Genomic DNA, 19,772 nt, shown 5'->3' with positions numbered 1-19,772 from the left:
TGGGGCCGAACCTTGGTTGGTCGCCATCTTCAGGGCAGGATACTTCACATCTAGCGTGCATGAGTTCCTATGTGAGGGTATCCTTAAAGGAACTGGCCCTTCAGGCTGAAGTCCAGACCATGCTGGAGAAGGATGCTCTCCGAGAAGTCCAGGACAAGCCTCCACTCTTCTACAGTTGCCTCCTTCTGGTAGAAAAGGCATCTAGAGGCTGGTGACCGGTAATACACCTCTCAGCTCGACTAGTTTGTTCAACAGACTCCGTTCAAGATGGAGAAGGCCCAGATGGTCAGACCGAACGACTTCATGATCACGCGAGATCCCAAAGATGCATACTTCCAGTTCCTCATCTATCCTCAAGGAAATACTATGGTTCTCCTTCAAAAGCAGGTTATACTAGTTCAAGGTACAGTACTGTGTTTTGGCCTGTTCACAGGACCTCATGTTATCACTCGAGTATGTTCTCTAGTGTCAACATGGGCTCACAAGAACTGAATCTGTCTACTTCGTTACTTAGACAATTGCCTGATTCTAGCAGACTCGACTGAAACCCTTCTCCATCGAGACAGGCTTCTCGAGTTTTGCCAAGATCTGGGGATCATGGTAAATATCGAGAAGTCCTCCCTGTGCCCAACTCAACACTTGGTATAATTAGAGATGAACATCAGTACAAATATAAGCAAAGTCTTTCTGTCTTAAGCAAGATTGAAGAGAATGATATGAGCAGCAAGCTCATTTCTAACTCAAGATGAACTGTCAGCTATGGCACAAGTTACTAGGACACCCTGCCTCCTTGGAAGCCCAGTGCCCAACAGCCAGCTTTGCACTCGAGCTCTCCAGTGGTAGATAAAAACCTTTTGGTCTCAGAACAAAGACCTTCTGGTCCTGATAGCATCAGAGCAGAAGAGAGATTTGAGGTGGTAGGTATCAGACACCAACCTACTCAAGGGAATAGACCACCTCTCTCCTCCTCCAGAATTGATGCTCTTTATGAATGCATCAAAAGAAAGGTGAGGGCTCATCTGTTGCAGCACACGATCTCTGGGCTTTGGTCCAAGGCCAAGCAACAATGCCACATAAACCCCCTAGAGGTGAAAGCAGCCTTCCTGCCTCTCAAGCATTTCTAGTAGCTCCTTTCAGGACACACTGTGGTGCTGATGAGCGATAACACCATGGTGGTGATTTATATAAACAAAGCAAGGAGGTACATTTTCACAGCCCATATGCCATCTAGCTGTAGAAATGATCAGGATGGAAGACAACTCAGTAATACTCAGCCCGTTTCATTCCAGGTAAGAGAAATATCTTTGTGGACAAACTGAGCAGGAGAACTCAAATAGTTGGCTCCGAGTGGTCTTTGAATCCTCAAATAGCCATCAAAGTCTTGACTTTGTAGGGTTTGCCGACAATAGACCAACCTGTTAGCGATGTTCCTCAACCAAAAACTTCTGACGTACTGCTCTCCAATATCTGATCCCCAGACGATCTAGCAAGATGCCTTCCAACACCCTTGGGACAACCTGGACGTCTATACATTTCCCTCTTCTGCCTATTAAGGAGGCTTCTGAACAGAGTAAGGGCATCGCAAGATCTATCGATGACCGTAATTGCTCCAATGTGGCAACATGCAAATGGTTTCTGGATCTTATACATCTGCTCACAGAGGTATCGAGGGAGATCCCTCTACTTCCCGATCTACTCAGGCAGCCACATGTGAAGATGTTCCACAGAGCAGTAGCTTCACTCTGGCTTTACACTTGAAGGTTATCCAGCAACTTCTCACGGTGCGAGGCTTTTCGCAGCCAGTTGCGAGAAGGATGGCCGGATACCTACGAGAGTCATCTTCCGCCGTTTATGAGGAGAAATGGTCTATCTTCTGTGGTTGGTGTTTTGGAAGGGATATCACTCCTCTCAGTGCCATTATCCAAGTGATAGCGGAGTTTTTATTGTAACTCAGGGAAGAAGAACTCCGCTCAGTGTCGGCAGTGAAAGGCTATTGCTCAGCCTTAAATCTTGCCTTTAGACTGAATGGCGTTAACATTTCCTTTTCGAAAGAATTGTCTCTCCTCATACGAAGCTTTGAGCGTAAGTGCCTTCAGTCAGAAGTCAGACCGCCTCCTTGGATTGTAGTACATGTACTGCAATCTGCAATCCCTGTAAGGAGCGCCTTACATACCTCTTAGTCGGGCCTGAGATCGTGACCTGACCCTAACGACTGTTTTCTTGGTAGCCCTTCCCTCTTCTAAAAAAGTCGATGAGCTACACGGTCTGTCCTATTACATTACCCATTCAAGGGGATGAGGGCAAGTGACACAACTTCGTACCCGAGTTCGTAGCTAAGACTCAAAATCTGGCTGAAGCTGATCCTAGATTCGTGCCCTTCCGGATTGAGTCTTTGTACTGTAACAAGTGACTTGGATCAACTGTTACTATGCCCTGTTAGGAAGCTGAGGAATTAACAGAACGGCCGAGCTTGTCCGCAGGTCAATACTGTAGACTATTGATAAGCACAGGCAGGGTCAAGAGGAGAATTACAAACTCATGTCTTCCTAGATCAGGAAGGTGATCAAACGAGCCCTTCACTCGGACTTGACTCTTCTTAATCGTAAACAGAGAGATCATGATGGATTTTAGCACATCCCTGGCATTCCAGAGGAACTTCTGTGTGACGCAGGTCTTACAAGCGGGCGTGTGGAAATGTCCAACAACGTTCATAGACACTACCTGCAAGACGTAACCCACAGGAGCCTTGACACATTCTCCTTAGGTCCTGTGGTGGCTGCACAAAAGGTGGTCAGTAAAACCTCAGCTCCCTCGGAGGACAAGTAGCAGTTGGTTGAGGGTAGATGTTACCCAGTTGTAAGTCTAGTATGAATGTGTGTATGACTGGACTTTTCCTCTTTCATTCTCCATTCTCTTGGGGCTCGTGCATCTGAGGAACTCTGCGAGCTGACATCCTCTGACTGCAGGTGGGTACCATTGTTTCTTGTGTAACCTGATAAATGAGGGCTATTAAAAAAATATACGGACTGATGTCATGAAGCAAAAAGTACTTAGCTAGAAGTTACAGGTCTGGGTCCCCTTCAAAATACTCTCATTCACAACAAACACACTTATCCCAATGGTGTTTCCTCTTGTTGCAACATTCCTGGTATGCTTCTTTTGTAATTATCTTCCACTCCTTTGTCACATTTGCTTTAATCTCAGGAATCGTTTCAAATCTTCTTCCTTTCAAGGGTCTTTTGAATTTTGGGAACATGAAAATATTGCAAGGGGCAAAGTCAGGTGAGTACAGGGCGTGGGGAAGAACAGTGATCAAGTGTTTGGCTAAAAGCTCATGAGTTCTGATGGCTGAATGAGCTGGGGGCATTGTCGTAATGGAAAAACCAATCACCACTCCTCCACATTTCTGACCTTTTGCAACGAATGGCATCTCAGACGTTTCAGAACTTCAATGCAGTAACTCTGGTTCACTGTGAAGCCTTCGGGTAGGTACTCATGATGACCAACACCTTCAGCATCAAAGAAAACTGTCAGCATCACCTTAACCCTGGAACAACATTAGTGAGCTTTTTTGGGTCTGGGCCATATTTTACCCGTCCACTAGGACGATTGGACCTTTGTTTTAATGTCAAAACCATAAACCCAGGATTCATCACCTTTCATGATATTTGCAAGAATGTTTCATCTTCTTTTGAACAATGAAGCAGCTCCTGACAAACCTGTATGCGAACCTGTATGCGATGGACTTTTTGTTCGTCCGCCATCAGGCATGGCACAAATTTTGTAGCAAGTCTGTGCACATTCAATCGTTTAGTCAAAATTTCATAAGATTCAACTGATATTCCATATTTCAGCAAGCTCCCTGACAGTTAGACGTTGATTTGCCCACACCAGGGTGTTCATTTTGTTGTCGTGTAGGTTGTGGATTGACTTGGAAGAACGTCCATGCCGCTTATTATTATTATTATTATTATTTACTATCCAAGCTACAACCCTAGTTGGAAAAGCAAGATGCTATAAGCCCAGGGGCTCCAACAGGGAAAAATAGCCCAGTGAGGAAAGGAAATAAGGAAATAAATAAATGAAGAGAACAAATTGACAATAAATCATTCTAAAATAAGAAACAACGTCAAAACAGACATGTCATATAATAAACTATCAACAACATCAAAAACAAATATGTCATAAATAAACTATAAAAAGACTATGTCCGCCTGGTCAACAAAAAAGCATTTGCTCCAACTTTGAACTTTTGAAGTTCTACTGATTCAACCACCCGATTAGGAAGATCATTCCACAACTTGGTCACAGCTGGAATAAAACTTCTAGAGTACTGCGTAGTATTGAGCCTCGTGATGGAGAAGGCCTGGCTATTAGAATTAACTGCCTGCCTAGTATTACGAACAGGATAGAATTGTCCAGGGAGATCTGAATGTAAAGGATGGTCAGAGTTGTGAAAAATCTTATGCAACATACATAATGAACTAATTGAACGACGGTGCCAGAGATTAATATCTAGATCAGGAATAAGAAATTTAATAGACCGTAAGTTTCTGTCCAACAAATTAAGATGAGAATCAGCAGCTGAAGACCAGACAGGAGAACAATACTCAAAACAAGGTAGAATGAAAGAATTAAAACACTTCTTCAGAATAGATTGATCACCGAAAATCTTGAAAGACTTTCTCAATAAGCCTATTTTTTGTGAAATTGAAGAAGACACAGACCTTATATGTTTCTCAAAAGTAAATTTACTGTCGAGAATCACACCTAAAATTTTGAAAGAGTCATACATATTTAAAGAAACATTATCAATACTGAGATCCGGATGTTGAGGAACCACCGTCCTTGACCTACTTACAATCATACTTTGAGTTTTGTTAGGATTCAACTTCATACCCCATAATTTGCACCATGCACTAATTCTAGCTAAATCTCTATCTTCAATGGGCTCTCGACCATTCTTAAAACGGTCATGCCACTTAAAACATGCCATACGCTTCATAGCAACATCACAGTGAGCCATTTTAAGGATGGTAAAGGTTTCAGTCGCAGATTTTCAGAGTTTTGCACAAAATTTCACAGCAAGTCTTTGCTCCCTCAAGTCATTCAATCTGATATCCAGCAAATGAAAAAGTTGCACTTCACAAAAAATTGCGATGCCAATGTACAAATGGAGATGTCTGCAATTGGGAAATTGCATTGTAATCAGCTGATCTGCACGAACCTAGCGACGCTAAGGAGGTTCCACTGGAAACAACTGGAGCTGCGCAATTCAAACAGTCAGCATATTTTTTTAACAGACCTCATATGCATCCCAGTACTGTATATATGTTATGCCCCCTTTCTCCCAGTGAGGTAGGAATCTGGTAACACCTAGGTAAGAGAGGAGCTTAGCTCCCGGGTATGTCTTACCTGGTCGAGTCACAATGCTTAGTTCGCACAATTGCTCTGGCCATTATCTCTCATTGAGAGGTTGCAAGGTGATAGGGTACGCTCGTCCGCAGCTCGTGCAAAGCACAAGATTCGCGCCCCAGGTCAGTGACCACACAGATGGTTTTGGATTTTCACTCGCCTAAATGTGAGTCTCCATAGAAAGAGCTAAAAGGTTTGTATATAGTGCTGGAATAGATGACAAATTTGGAAATAATTTGTATTTTTCCTAACCATACAAACATGAAACTCTCTACACACACTAGCCCGTCATCACCTACCCCTGAAAGTCCTGCCTGCAATTGCAAAGTGATTTGTTTGGCTACTGCGTGTAAAAGCGGGTTGGTAGGTCATGCCCCCTGCTAACCAGCGATGGATAGTTACACCTCGCTGAAAGTTTTACGGCTAGTTTCAGCAGTCGCTGAAATATATCTCCATAGTAAATAGTAAAGAGCTTCAGTTTTGTATGGTTAGGTAAAATACAAATTATTTCCTAATTTGTCATTTTTTTTCTAACTGCTTAATTGTAGGTTTTCCAGATCTTCCAGTATTTTATTTTGTATTAAACTCTGAGTGTCTATACATTAGACAGATAGAGTTGGTACAACTAGTTTGATATATTTTCTTTCTTCCAGCACATATTTCCTACTCTTCTTTCTCCCTATTTACATATTTCTAGCGGCTTTTATTTATACTCACATCTTTATTTCCTTTCTCCCTGTACCACTCTTCAACACCCTTAAACACCTCAACTATACTTACTTGCCTTTACTTCACTTCTGTTTGAATCTCTTTCATTTACTTTCATTTGTTAATTATTATTACAACTGACTTTTTGGGACTGGTAATAATACTGTAGTGAACTTTTTCAGGATATCAAAGCTATGTTAGTTACTTCGTAACAACTTATATCCTTCCTCAACGGGACTATAATTTTTCTACTGATGCTATTCACTTGGTATGTCACCATTCTGTGTTAATTGCTTTCTTTAGTTTGAAAATATTTCTGCCTTTTAGCTTTTTTCCATTCACCAATATTTCTGGTTAGTAGTAAATTGATTAGGTAATCTCAATTCCAACTTGTGCCACGTTTGCCTGAACATCATTTGATCCAAATATTATTCTTTTACGATGTGTATTTCCATATTAACATTTGTTTTAAGGTAGGACTATAGTAGCTTTATTTATACTGTATTTCCTTTTCAATATTGTTTAATATTTTCCCTTCAGATCCTTGAGTTGAGTGGGACCAAAAACACACTTTTCTGGGCTCCGACCCGGGCCGCCCAGTAAAATGCTCCTTTAACATCATTTCTAAGGTAAAAACTGCTATGAATTTACCAGAGAAAATTTGTATAGGAATGCTAGGTTGAACCCAGCTCGCTCACCTTAATAAGGTGTCGGTATAATACTGGGGCGCTGAATAAATCACAACCAGAGGCCTCGCACCATTTAGATATCTCCTGTCAATATCCCCGAACAGCGAGGTGCCGTTCAACATCCTACTACTACTAGCAATCCCATGCCAGTGACGTCACTCCTTTTCATAGCACGCGCTATTTAATCCTTATTTTGCCTTAGTGTGTGAATTTCGCTGGTTTTTTCTGGATTTACGTCATGATGTCGGACTCCAATGTCACTCCATCTAAGTTAAGTACCATATCTATGAGTTTTGAGATTTTGGAGGGGGCCTTGCCATTTTTTGCTTATATTATGACAGTTTTATTTTTCACGACCCCGCGTGGGTTTTTCATGGCGCTTGGCTCCCTCCTATCTCTCTCTCGTTTCGTTCTTAACGCTTTTCAATGAGTCCTCCATACTGATTGTTTCTCATTATGAACTTTATTGGTATCCACGGTTCACACACCATACTAAATTTTTATATTGATGTCCTGTTATTACGATAACAGTCATTACATATACGTGTGCGTATTATCGGTAGGTTGGCATGCCTGGTCGCCTTCGGGCATTTCTATTCCACTAATATTATTTCTTGGATTATTTACGTTCGCACGCCACGGACTTGCTTATCATTTTAACGTCATTCGTTTTCTCGCATTAGCTCGAGGGTCTTTCATGAGTCAGATATTAGTTTTTCATTTTGTTAGCACTTCACTGACTCTGTGTTATGTTGGTAACCCTGCAGCAGCGCTGTCAGGCTTGGGTTTTCTCCTGTCTCATGTTCGCTCCCTCGTTTGTTTTACGATTGATGTATAGTTAATTTTATTATTATCATCATCCAGCATGCCTTCCTATCTTATTTTACCATGTGTTATGTTTTTTATAGTGTTATTAGTCTTTCCGCGTGATCATATCAATCGTGGGTCTGGCAGGTTGGTATACCTGCTATCGCCCCACTCCTAGCCTCCCTCCCGCCCGATTCCCCACCCCAGGGTTACCTCCCTCTCTCTCTCCCGATCGAGTTAGAGTCACTTTATTGTGTTATGTTCCCCTCCCGGGGGCATTCACTTTCTTTGCACGGGCGGTTCCCGTTGATCTGTGAGGCTTGCTATAATTATACATTAACGTATATTACTTACTCTTTTGTACTACTCTACCCGGTCGTAGTCGTTTTCTTTCCGTCGCTCGTTTGGCCAACGATCGGCGGGAAGTTTTCTGCTCGGTCCGTGGTACCTTGTCATGTTATATTATTTATTAAGTTTTGTACGTGCTACTCCCTCTCGGTCCCGCACTTCACGGACCCATTAAAGATCCCTTCCCCCTCTATAGTGTCCCGCACCTCACGGACTTCATATAGATATATATATATATATATAAGACTTTCATTACGGGATCCCCGGAAGTAGCTTTTATACATTACCATCCGGTCGAGTTGTTTAGTTGCGCCTCCGGACCCAACGTTACTCATTATTACTTGGATTAACTTTATATATTAGTCACATATATATATTATATATATGATCCTAGTTCTCGACCTTCCCTTCCCTCTTTTGATATGATCACGGTTACGGTCTGACTTAATTTTAATTCTTTTTACAATCGAAATAGATCTGTTATTTTGATATTGATATTTAAGCACTCCGGACCCCCCGGGTCCCGAATTTGCTTACATTCAATATACTTAATGGCTATATATAAAAAAATTTTTATCATGATATTGACATATATATAGGTAGATATTTAAGCTCCGTGGCCTCCGGGCCCCTAATTTGCTTTCCTTTAAGATACTCATGTATCTTTTGTCTTACAGACTGTACACATATAAAAAATTTTTATCATGATATTGATATATAAATCTTTTATCATAATATTGATATCATTTAAGCACCCGGGGCCCCCGAGCCCCTATTTGCTTTCATTCAGGATTCCTGATGTATATACTGTATATATATATATATATATAAAACATTTTTATCATGATATTGATATGTAAATCTTTTATCATGATATTGCTATAATTTAAGCATCCGGGGCCCCCGAGCCCCTATTTGCTTTCATTCAGGATTCCTGATGTATATATATATATATATATATATATATAAAACATTTTTATCATGATATTGATATGTAAATCTTTTATCATGATATTGCTATAATTTAAGCATCCGGGGCCCCCGAGCCCCTATTTGCTTTCATTCAGGATTCCTGATGTATATATATATATATATATAAAACATTTTTATCATGATATTGATATGTAAATCTTTTATGATATTGCTATGATTTAAGCATCCGGGGCCCCCGAGCCCCTATTTGCTTTCATTCAGGATTCCTGATGTATATATATATATATATAAAAATTTTTTATGATATATATATATATATATATATATATATATATATATATATATATATATATATATATATATATATATATATATATATATATATATATATATTTTAAGCACCGGGGCCTCCGGGCCCCTAATTTACTTTCCTTTGAGATACTCATGTATCTTTTATTTCACAGACTGTACGCTGTGCAATGACGGCATGTGCCGCTGTCATCTATCAACCCTGCGGCCATGACGTGTGTCGTTCACACGCCCACTGTTCTGTCCAAGTGGATGACTTAGCTGTTTGGCATCCAGGCAATTGTGTAGTTTGCTACACAATGACCTCCACTCTAACATCTGACTTGGTGAGTGCATTTTCATTGATACAGACTTGTAGGGAGTTACGATTAATTTCAAAGATTATTAATTTTAAGGCCACTAGTCCTCTGGACTTCCCGCATGCCTTTCACTTCGTGTCTACGAAGTCCTTGGACTTCTTCACTTTCTTTGGCACAAATATCCCTCACTAACAGTCTGTTCTCTTTCAGTGCTCCCAACTTGAAAAAGATACAGCTCGGGCTACCCTCAAGATCTGGATTGACGGGTTCGCCTGCAACGCGAAGGCCAAACAGCCTTATATCCTCTCTGAGGAATGGTGTTCCCGTCTCTACCCCCATGCTAAAACTTCAGCTGCGGTCCCCAAAGAGTTGGCGGATCCTATCATCGAGAGGTTCGAATCCCTTCTTCTGGCCCCAGACCAAGAAGAGACGGGCGGCACCCTAACTGAGGACGTCGCTACCCTCAACCTCGATGTGGAACCCATGGCTCTTGACGATCCCGACGCAGGTAGGGACGTAGGTGAGTCAGGTGGTACCCGGGCTAAGATTCCTATCCCTAGCCCGGCTTTCTCTTCTACTTCAGAATACTCTTCTTTTCGAGGTTTTCCGGGGACAACCGGGACTGGTCTCAGTCCCCAGCCTGTTATCCCCAAGGTGAAGGCTCATCGTAAGACTTTATATACGACCCACAAGTCTTCCAAAGACCACAGGTCTTCGAAATCATCAGCTTCGAAGGCTAAATCTTCCTCCACCAGAGTCTCTCAAGACCCAATTGCTGTGCCCTCAACCTCTCACGGAGTAGCCTCCGTTCCGGCACCTGTTCCCCCCCCCCCCCCCCCTGCATATGATACTTCGTCTCATATGCAGCAATCACAAGAGAGAATAGCTTCTAAGGAGAGCCTAGTTCAGGGACTCATGCGCTCGGGCCTGCCACCGCCACAACAGCAATACCCCATCCCCAACGCCTCCAAGCTTCCTACTTTCAATAAGAATAACCCTTGGAGGTTGGCATTGCATGCCCCCTTCTCAGAGGGTATGTTGTCAATCGAAGATTTTGGTACCCGGCCTCTTGCGAATTATGAATTCTACCCGCCGGGTCTTGAATTCCCCTTCCCCGGCTACGCTCGCCTCACGGAAGAGGCTCTGATTTGATTGGATAAGGTCCCAAAGGAAACTGTTAATTCTCCTAAAGAACAGGCACAGTCTGTCTTGGTCCGCGTGTTCAATGAGTGGGACTGCTTGAACACAATGATTATGGCCTACAAAAGTTCATATGCTATGTTTGTGGCCGACGACCAGACCCCTACCCCATGTGCGACCAAGATCATAGAGACGCTCTTTCAGGCTATCAAGGAAGAGAAGCCTTTACCTCACCTCAGGGAGACCGACTTACCCTCCCTTCTCTTTCTGGGAGACAGTGAATGTTGGCGGAAACCCCAGCTACCTTCTCGGTAGGTAAGTTGAGCCCGAAATGTGCCTCGACGCAGTTCAGCGAACGGCTTCCCAAACTCCCGGAGTCTCTCATTAAATTGGAATATGAGTCGAGGTGTAGATTCAGCAGATCCCTTAATTCAGTTGCCCTTTCTGAATTGACCGTCGCCACTTACAACGAGGAGGACCTCCTTAAGGTTCTCACTAAGTCACTTTTGCAAAACTTTATGGCTGACGCCTATGATTTTGCAAATGCCAGGACCCATTGTTGACGACACGTTCTATCCAAAGCCATGATTAGGCACGAACCTAATAGGCTCATCAAAGCTCCAGTCTGGGGCCCGGATCTTTTCATAGGGGACTTAGTTAACTCTGTCCTTAGCGAGGCAGCTAGAGCCAACCAAAACCTCAAGGTTAGGTGGGGCCTGGTTTCAAAGAGGAGATATGAGCCTACTAGTACCCCAACTCGAGGTAGGAAGAGATTGAAGCCCTTCCAATCTTCCCAATCCAGGCAACCTCTGCAAGTGGTTCAACTGGTCTCAGTCCACGGAAGAACTACGTTCCTTCACAAAAGATCTGCTATTAAAGAATGCAATCCAAAGTATACGTCGCTTAAGATTTCAAGGACACTTGTTCAGCGTGCCAAAGAAAGGCTCAGAGAAATGGAGAGTAATCCTGGACCTGTCTTGTTTAAATTCCTTCATTCGTTGCGACAAATTCCATATGCTTACCGTCTCGCAGGTGCGGACCTTACTTCCCCGTGGGGCCGCCACCACCTCCATCGATCTTACAGATGCCTACTATCACGTTCCAATAGCAAGGCATTTTCGTCCTTTTTTGGGCTTCAAGCTAGGCAAACAAGCCTATGCATTCAAAGTGATGCCATTCGGGCTCAACATAGCACCCAGAATCTTCACCAAACTAGCAGAGACAGTAATTCAAGAGCTTCGGACTCAGGGGATACAGGTAGTAGCCTATCTAGACGATTAGCTAATCTGGTCAGACAATGCCCAGATTTCCCGCATAGCAACGAACAAAGTCCTCGCCTTCCTTCGGCAATTGGGATTCCAAGTCAACCTCGAGAAATCCCGCCTGGTCCCGGAGACCAAGTTTCAATAGCTGGGACTCCAAGGGGACCTGTGCTCCCATACGCTGTGCCTCCCCAAAGCCAAAAGGAAGGTGATAGCGAAGAATACAAAACAATTTCTCAGGGAAAAGTTGACCTTCCGAAGGAGCCATCAGTGGATCCTAGGTTCCTTACAGTTCGCCTCCGTGACAGACATCGTCCTGAGGTCCAAACTCAAGGACATAAACAGAGTGTGGCGTTCCAGAGCAACTGCAATACGCCGAGACAGACGTGCTCGCCTTTCCCCAACACTGAGAAAAAGTCTGCAGCCTTGGGCGAAGATCAAGAATCTTTCCAAGTCGGTTCCCTTACAACACAAGAAAGTCCAAGGGTTATGGTCACCGGTCTTCCAACAAATGCACGTCAACGTCCTAGAGGCCATGGCAGTCTTCCTCACTTTAAAACGTTTCAATCCAGCCAGGAATCTCCATATCAGTCTGGTTCTCGACAGTGCAGTCATAGTACACTGCCTCAACAGAGAAGGCTCCAGATCAGCCCAAATAAACCACATCATGTTGAAGTTTTTCTCCATGGTGGCAATGCACAAGTGGCACCTGTCAGCAGTCCATCTAGCAGGAGTTCGGAATGTGGTAGAGGACTCACTTTCCCGGACGACTCCGCTAGAGTCGGAATGGTCACTAGACGATCTATCTTTCCAGTGGATACTATCTCCAGTCCCGGGTCTCCAGGTGGATCTGTTTGCGACGAAATCCAATCGCAAAATAGATTGTTACGTAGCCCCCAACCTGGACCCTCAGGCTTATGCCAAGGACTCTATGATTCTAGATTGGAATACCTGGAAGACGATTTATCTGTTTCCTCCGGTAAATCTCCTGCTGAAAGTTCTGCACAAACAAAGATCCTTCAAAGGTCAAGTGGCTCTCGTAGCCCCCCACTGGCCCAAGAGCAATTAGTTCCCCTTGTTGCTAGAACTAGGTCTCTGCCCCCGGCGGATTCCCAATCCGGTGCTAACACAGACAGTGCAAACTCGCATTGTGTTCGCTTCCTCAAGGATTCTGAATGCCCTAACTTTATGGACTTCATGAAGTTCGCAGCCCAACGAGGTGCAAACATCGATCATTTGAATACTATTTTCCTGGAATCTGACAAAAGGGAATCTACTCTCCGTCAATATGACTCAGCTGTCAAGAAATTAGCTAAGTTCTTGAAAGATTCCCAAGTTGAGAAAATGACGATGAACCTAACTGTGACATTCTTCAGAACTCTCTTCGAATCTGGCCTGGCAGCCAATACCATTACTACAATCAAGTCAGCCTTGAAAAAGATCTTCCATATTGGTTTTGACATTGATCTAACGGATTCATATTTCTCATCCATTCCGAGAGCTTGTGCCAGACTAAAACCTTCAACTCGCCCTAGCGCAGTTTCCTGGTTTTTGAACGATGTTCTTAAGCTAGTCTCTGACACCCCAAATGAATCCTGTAACTATATGGCATTATTAAGAAAGTCACTTTTTCTTTTGAGCCTCGCCTCGGGCTCCAGAATCTCAGAATTGTCAGCCTTATCTAGAGACCCTGGTCATATAGAGTTTCTCTCTTCGGGTGAAGTTCTTCTCTCTCCTAACAAAGTTTTCCTGGCTAAAAATGAAGACCCCCAAAACAGGTCGTCTCCCTGGAAGATTGTTCCACTTCCTCGGGATCCATCCCTGTGTCCAGTTACCACCCTGAAATCCTACTTAGGTAGAAATTCCACTACAACCACAGGGCCCTTATTTATTAGAGAACACGGAGGAACTATTACCCTTAAGGGAATCAGACAACAAATTCTTTATTTTATTAAACAAGCTAATCCTGTATCATTCCCACATGTCCATGATATTAGAGCTGTGGCTACCTCAATTAATATTTTCCACCATATGGCATTTGATGAGCTCTCAAAATATACGGGTTGGAAGTTCCCTAAAGTTTTCAAGCGCCACTACCTAAAACCTTTAGAAGCTCTTAGATTTGCCACAGTAGCTGCAGGGAATATAGTTCCTCCCGAAGGTACTGAGTCCTAATCACAACGTCTTGCTCTGTCCTCTTTCCCTCCTGCCTGGCTTACCTGTTGTTCCTACCTGTTTTGTTACTATACACCCTTATGGTGTATTATTTTATTATTCAATTGTTCAATTTCACAAATTGTTTTGATTTCACTTGTTCTTGAATCCCCGAGCTGATTTTATTTTGCATTTTTGATTACCAAGCTGGATTCCCACTATTCATATCTGTTGAATTTTACCTACGGGTTTCATTGTTGATTGTTTACCATGTCTATTTATCACTGTCATATACATGTTGATCTAATTTTACGGGTTTCCACATCCCTCTTTTTTTATATTAAACTCATTTTTGTGTTATTCCCTCTTCAGGTAGTTAGCCATGTTGGGTCCCCATTCTCTGGTACGATTTCACTGGGCGGCACGGGTCGGAGCCCAGAAAAGGGATTTTGACGAAGGAAAAATCTATTTCTGGGCGAGAGACCCGTGCCGCCCAGTGAACCCACCTGTCCCTCCCTGATTGGGAGTGACGTCACTGGCGTGGGATTGCTAGTAGTAGTAGGATGTTGAACGGCACCTCGCTGTTCGGGGATATTGACAGGAGATATCTAAATGGTGCGAGGCCTCTGGTTGTGATTTATTCAGCGCCCCAGTATTATACCGACACCTTATTAAGGTGAGCGAGCTGGGTTCAACCTAGCATTCCTATAGAAATTTTTCTCTGGTAAATTCATAGCAGTTTTTACCTTAGAAATGATGTTAAAGGAGCATTTCACTGGGCGGCACGGGTCTCTCGCCCAGAAATAGATTTTTCCTTCGTCAAAATCCCTTATTTCATCTTGCCATATATCATTCGTACTGTACGTACACACACATACACATGCCCTCCCTCGCGTAGTTTGACAACTAGCATGAGAGCAAGCTTGATACTGCTGTATATACAGTACATTACCAAAATATCAGTCAAAATAAACTTGAATGGTACTGTACTTTATAACCCAAATCTTGACATAACCACAGTACTCACTATTTACATAAATAGTTTTGCCTATTGATGCCATCCACATTTATGAAACAACCAATAGGACTCGAAGGTAGTAATAAAGGGATTTTGACGAAGGAAAAATCTATTTCTGGGGAGAGACCTGTGACGCCCAGTGAAAAAGGGTCCTTCTTTACACTTTTCTAATATAAATTTTCCAAATATACTAGAGAAAGATAAAAGCATGGAAAGCAGAGGTTACAACCATCAAGGCCACATCTAGTATCGTAACCCATGTTTCTTATCATTTTGAGTTCTTGTTAAATAATGTAATCAGTCTTAACATTGTTATTTCAATCAATCAATGAACATTCTGTATTGAAATCATATTTTCATCCCTTTGATTGCCGTCGGACGTAATTTACGTCCACTATCTATACTCCTATCAGCGACGTGATGTAATTTGTGTCCAGTAATTAAGGAGTTTTTGCTTTCTTTAAAATTTTATAAAATATATAATATATATCAATAGAAATTCATTTACTCAGCTATACAATGATAAATCTTGTAAAGTTCTTGCTTGTATAGATATTGTGGTAAGATGATTTAAGTAGAATGTCCAAAAAATGGTTTGGGTCTTGATTCTCAAATTATGATTGTGGCCCCAAATGGTTAACAGATAAATGAAATAAAATATTCATATCAACACACTAACAATTGTTAGAAGGTCCTTCTTTATGAGAATAAGAATACTCCACACAATGTAATCACAGTTGATATCACTGAATTCTCTTTGAACTCCAGTATAGTATGAACCAAAAATCTGTTTGAGCAGTCGGCATTAGGATGCGTATGTTCCATATACTTTGCTGTATCTCTCTTAACCCTTTTACCCCCAAAGGACGTACTGGTACGTTTCACAAAACCCATCCCTTTACCCCCATGGACGTACTGGTACGTCCTTGAAAAAAAAAATGCTATAAAATTTTTTTTTTCATATTTTTGATAATTTTTTGAAGAAATTCAGGCATTTTCCAAGAGAATGAGACCAACCTGACCTCTCTATGACAAAAATTCAGGCTGTTAGAGCAATTTAAAAAAAATATACTGCAAAATGTGCTGGGAAAAAAAATAACCCCTTGGGGGTTAAGGGTTGGAAATTTCCAAAGAGCCTGGGGGTAAAAGGGTTATTACATCCCAGCTTTATTGTAGCTAGTCTCGCAAAGTCTGACATTGCTCAACTTACTACTCCTCTCAGTAGTCTCAGACAATAAAGTTTACAAACACCACTTCTGTGTCTTTCACTGGTTGTCAATCAAGATCTGATCATCTTGTCAAGGGAGAAGAGTAAGTGGAATGTGCAAATGGGAGGCCAAGAACAATTTACAAACTATAATGAATAAATTTCCTTTTCAATCATGTTCCATGATTATTCTAATCACATTTCTTCCATAATTTATAGGCTATTCTGTTTAAGAAGGAAAATATAAGACGCTAATGGAAAAAAGTGATTCTCCCATCTAGCCCTGTTATTGTCCTTGCAAGGAGAGAAGCCAGTTTAGAAACACCACTACTCCCATCTTTTGCCTCACGTAAACAATGCAATCGTTTCTTGTCCCACGGTTTGACTGGACACGTTTGTTTTCACTTTTCACTCATATCTTCTCTCTCTAAATTTTTGGTTTGTATTTGCTTTCTTTTTTGTATAAGGTTGTTCAGTTATATCAAATGTTTCTTTTGAGATATGCTAAGTCAGCTATCATGTATCAAACAAATCAGGTCCGCTCACACGCTTTACCGGCAAATGACCAAATATTTACGTTTCATTGACCTTACAGATGTTTAGAGGGTGGAGTCAGAATGTTAGGTGATGGGCTGTAAAGAAGATTTTGTTTTGTGTTATAAGAATATACTTTTGTAACCTGTATACTTTATTCTAATTTATCTAAAGCCAATGATGATTGTGATGTTCTTGGAAATTCTGATGAAGAAGTACCTGGTCCTTCAGGTATTTTAACACTTCCAGAGCATACCAGTTTCTGCATATCTTATACATTGGAATTTTTCTGAGTACCTGGTCCTTCTGGTATTTTAACACTACCAGAGCATACCAGTTTCTGCATATCTTATGCATAAGAATTTTTCTGAGCCTTCTATGTATGCTATGATATGGTCCATGGCCTCACCATTGCATACCAATTCAATTACCTGTTTTATCTCTCTCATTTGTATCCTGATACCAAGGGAGCATTATGTAGCTACACTTGAACTGATTTTGCTGTGCTTACTTCAATGCCTCGTGTCCCTAGCGTTATTCGTCAAGCAGGTGTTGATTGTTTTACAATGACAATGCTTAGTCCTTATGTGGAATCTTTTTCCCATTTATACTGATCCTCCATGCATATCTACTTATCCTTTTGTTCCACCAGTGAGTCAAGGCATTTTTATATCCTCTTGCATATATTTGGCTTTTACACCTTTCACTTTGGGTCTTGTGGTTCCGAGTTGGATAATACTGTAGTAGGTAGGTTGGATAACAGTAGGTATATTGAATGATAGTAGGTAAAGTGGATAACAGTAAGTGAATTGGATATCATTAGGTTGATAGGATGACAGTAGGTGAATTTGATTCAATAGATGAATTGGATGACAGTAGGTATGTTGTCCAAACCTTTGACATTCAGAACCTGTGATTTCTGATTGACTGTGTGGTGGAAAATGATTCTTGGAACCCACTGTGATTTTTGCCGCAGATCATGAAAAAATGCTGATATTAGTAATCGGTACTTAGACCTAAGTGAGTTTGATCTCCTCTTATCTTACATATAGAGCTGGCAATACTATTTTTGTTATTTAGTACTGTATTCACAATTTTGAAATCTTCATACAAGTTATTGTATCATTATTATTATTATTATTACTTTCTAAGCTACAACCCTAGTTGGAAAAGCAGGATGCTATAAGCCCAGGGACTCCAACTGAGAAAATAGCCCAGTGAGGATAGTAAACAAGGAAAAAATGAAATGTTTTAAGAACAGTAACATAATTAGAATAAATATTTCATAAACTATAAAATCTTTAACAAATCAAGAGGAAGAGAAATAAGATAGAATAGCGTCCCCGAGTGTACCCTCAAGCAAGAGAACTCTAACCCAAGACTATATATACCTTAAAGTGGTGAAAGGGTTTGTGTATCATCATGATCAGCAAATAGTCATGGCCACCCATGCTAGGTTGGTTTGCTATGAGTAATCAGACTATAGTCTCCCACCATGACCAATCTGCAGTGGCCAGCATGGTGATGAAAACTGGCCAAACCCCCGACATGAATAAGAACGTGTCTGAGGCCTTTGTCCTCCAGTGGACTAGAAAAGGCTGCATTTATTGTTGTGTTTATATTGTAGATATATTCATTTGTTTATTTGTTTTGAAATCTGTCGAGTTATTAGTAGTTTAACTTCATTTCTTTTTGTGTAATAGATAATTTAACTATTTGTAAGATTGAGGCCAATTTATTTGTACTGAAGATAATTCTTCAGTTTTCTTAAGAAGCTTTAGATATAAGATCCCTTTTGTATAGAATAAAATAAGACTTTTGTATTAACAGGAATGAATAGGACACTCGGCCAGCATTGAGAATTCCCTCCCTGTATGTGCTGCCATCTGCTGGAAGACAGATCTAGAGTCACCACAATATCTTACAAGTATTCAACACTAATCGTCAACCAACATCTTATGAGGATCTTCAACATTTCCGTCTTCGGTCAGCGTTTTCAAGAAATTGCCGCAATCGATATTTATTATCATTAAGAACGAACCAGTAGGGGATTCAGCATTATGAAGCTTCGTCTCTGGTGGATAATGTGCGAGGGTGGGCTGTGCCACCCTAGCAGTACCAGCCGAATTCGGTTGAGTCCCTTGTCAGGCTGGGAGGAACATAGAGAGGAGACGTCCCTTTTTTTTTGTTTCATTTGTTTGATGTCGGCTACCCCCCAATTTTGGGGGAGATGCCTTGGTATATGTAAGAACGAACCATTTTGGGCCAGGCTTGAGAGAGTCAATAATTTGAATCAGTAGTGTGATCAAACTATTTATTTTTAGTAATATTAAAATTCATAGTCAAAGATATATAGCAGTCTAAATTCAAGGCTTAATTAAAAGCAGGTACCATATTTTGTTGAATGGAAATCACTTTATTTTTATGTATTTCAGACCTAGGCCTGATATGAACATGGAAATGCCCATAGTTAAATATTTGACACATAGTACTTGTGATAAATGCCTTTTTACTTTTCACATTCACATACATAAACAGTGATATACATACATGGAGTGTACTACATCGCGTGTACTGTATTGTATGTGAATTTTAGATTTATCGTGAGTACAATACACATATACAAATGCTAGTTACTGTATATACTTGGATAATATTCCCCTTCATATTTAGCGTATAATTATATGCCCTTACATTACATGAGGTAGAATTTTGAAACTAAATCAAGTGGGGTGTGGCTATGGCTAGACTTTACTTCCTCCAAGTAGTAAAGAAACCCACTTTTTTAATTTGTTATTACCAGTGTTAAATTAGCAGTTGATCATTATCTAGAGAGCTATGCTAACTTTAGGAATTCATTAGTTGTGAAGCGGCGTACAATAGGAGTGGCATAAAAAGGGAATAATTTTCTTCATATCATAATAATTTAAATTGGGTTCAATATAGTGT

The 19,772-nt window shown here is 41.2% G+C and overlaps 1 long non-coding RNA gene across 1 annotated transcript in view; it reads left to right on the top strand.

The window, feature by feature from the left end:
* The window catches only part of LOC137626656 (uncharacterized), an 88,616-nt gene extending 69,621 nt beyond the window's left edge, over positions 1 to 18,995 (top strand). Inside the window, exon 4 of the long non-coding RNA XR_011041078.1 lies at positions 18,654 to 18,995. This is a non-coding gene — a long non-coding RNA (uncharacterized lncRNA). The remainder of the gene's footprint in view (positions 1 to 18,653) is intronic.
* Positions 18,996 to 19,772: the final 777 nt, after the last annotated feature.

The sequence above is a fragment of the Palaemon carinicauda genome, chromosome 34 (genome assembly GCF_036898095.1).
Source record: "Palaemon carinicauda isolate YSFRI2023 chromosome 34, ASM3689809v2, whole genome shotgun sequence".
Classification (NCBI taxonomy): domain Eukaryota; kingdom Metazoa; phylum Arthropoda; class Malacostraca; order Decapoda; family Palaemonidae; genus Palaemon; species Palaemon carinicauda.
Note: the sequence above shows the minus strand (reverse complement) of the source record. Positions and strands in the feature narration are given on the sequence as shown.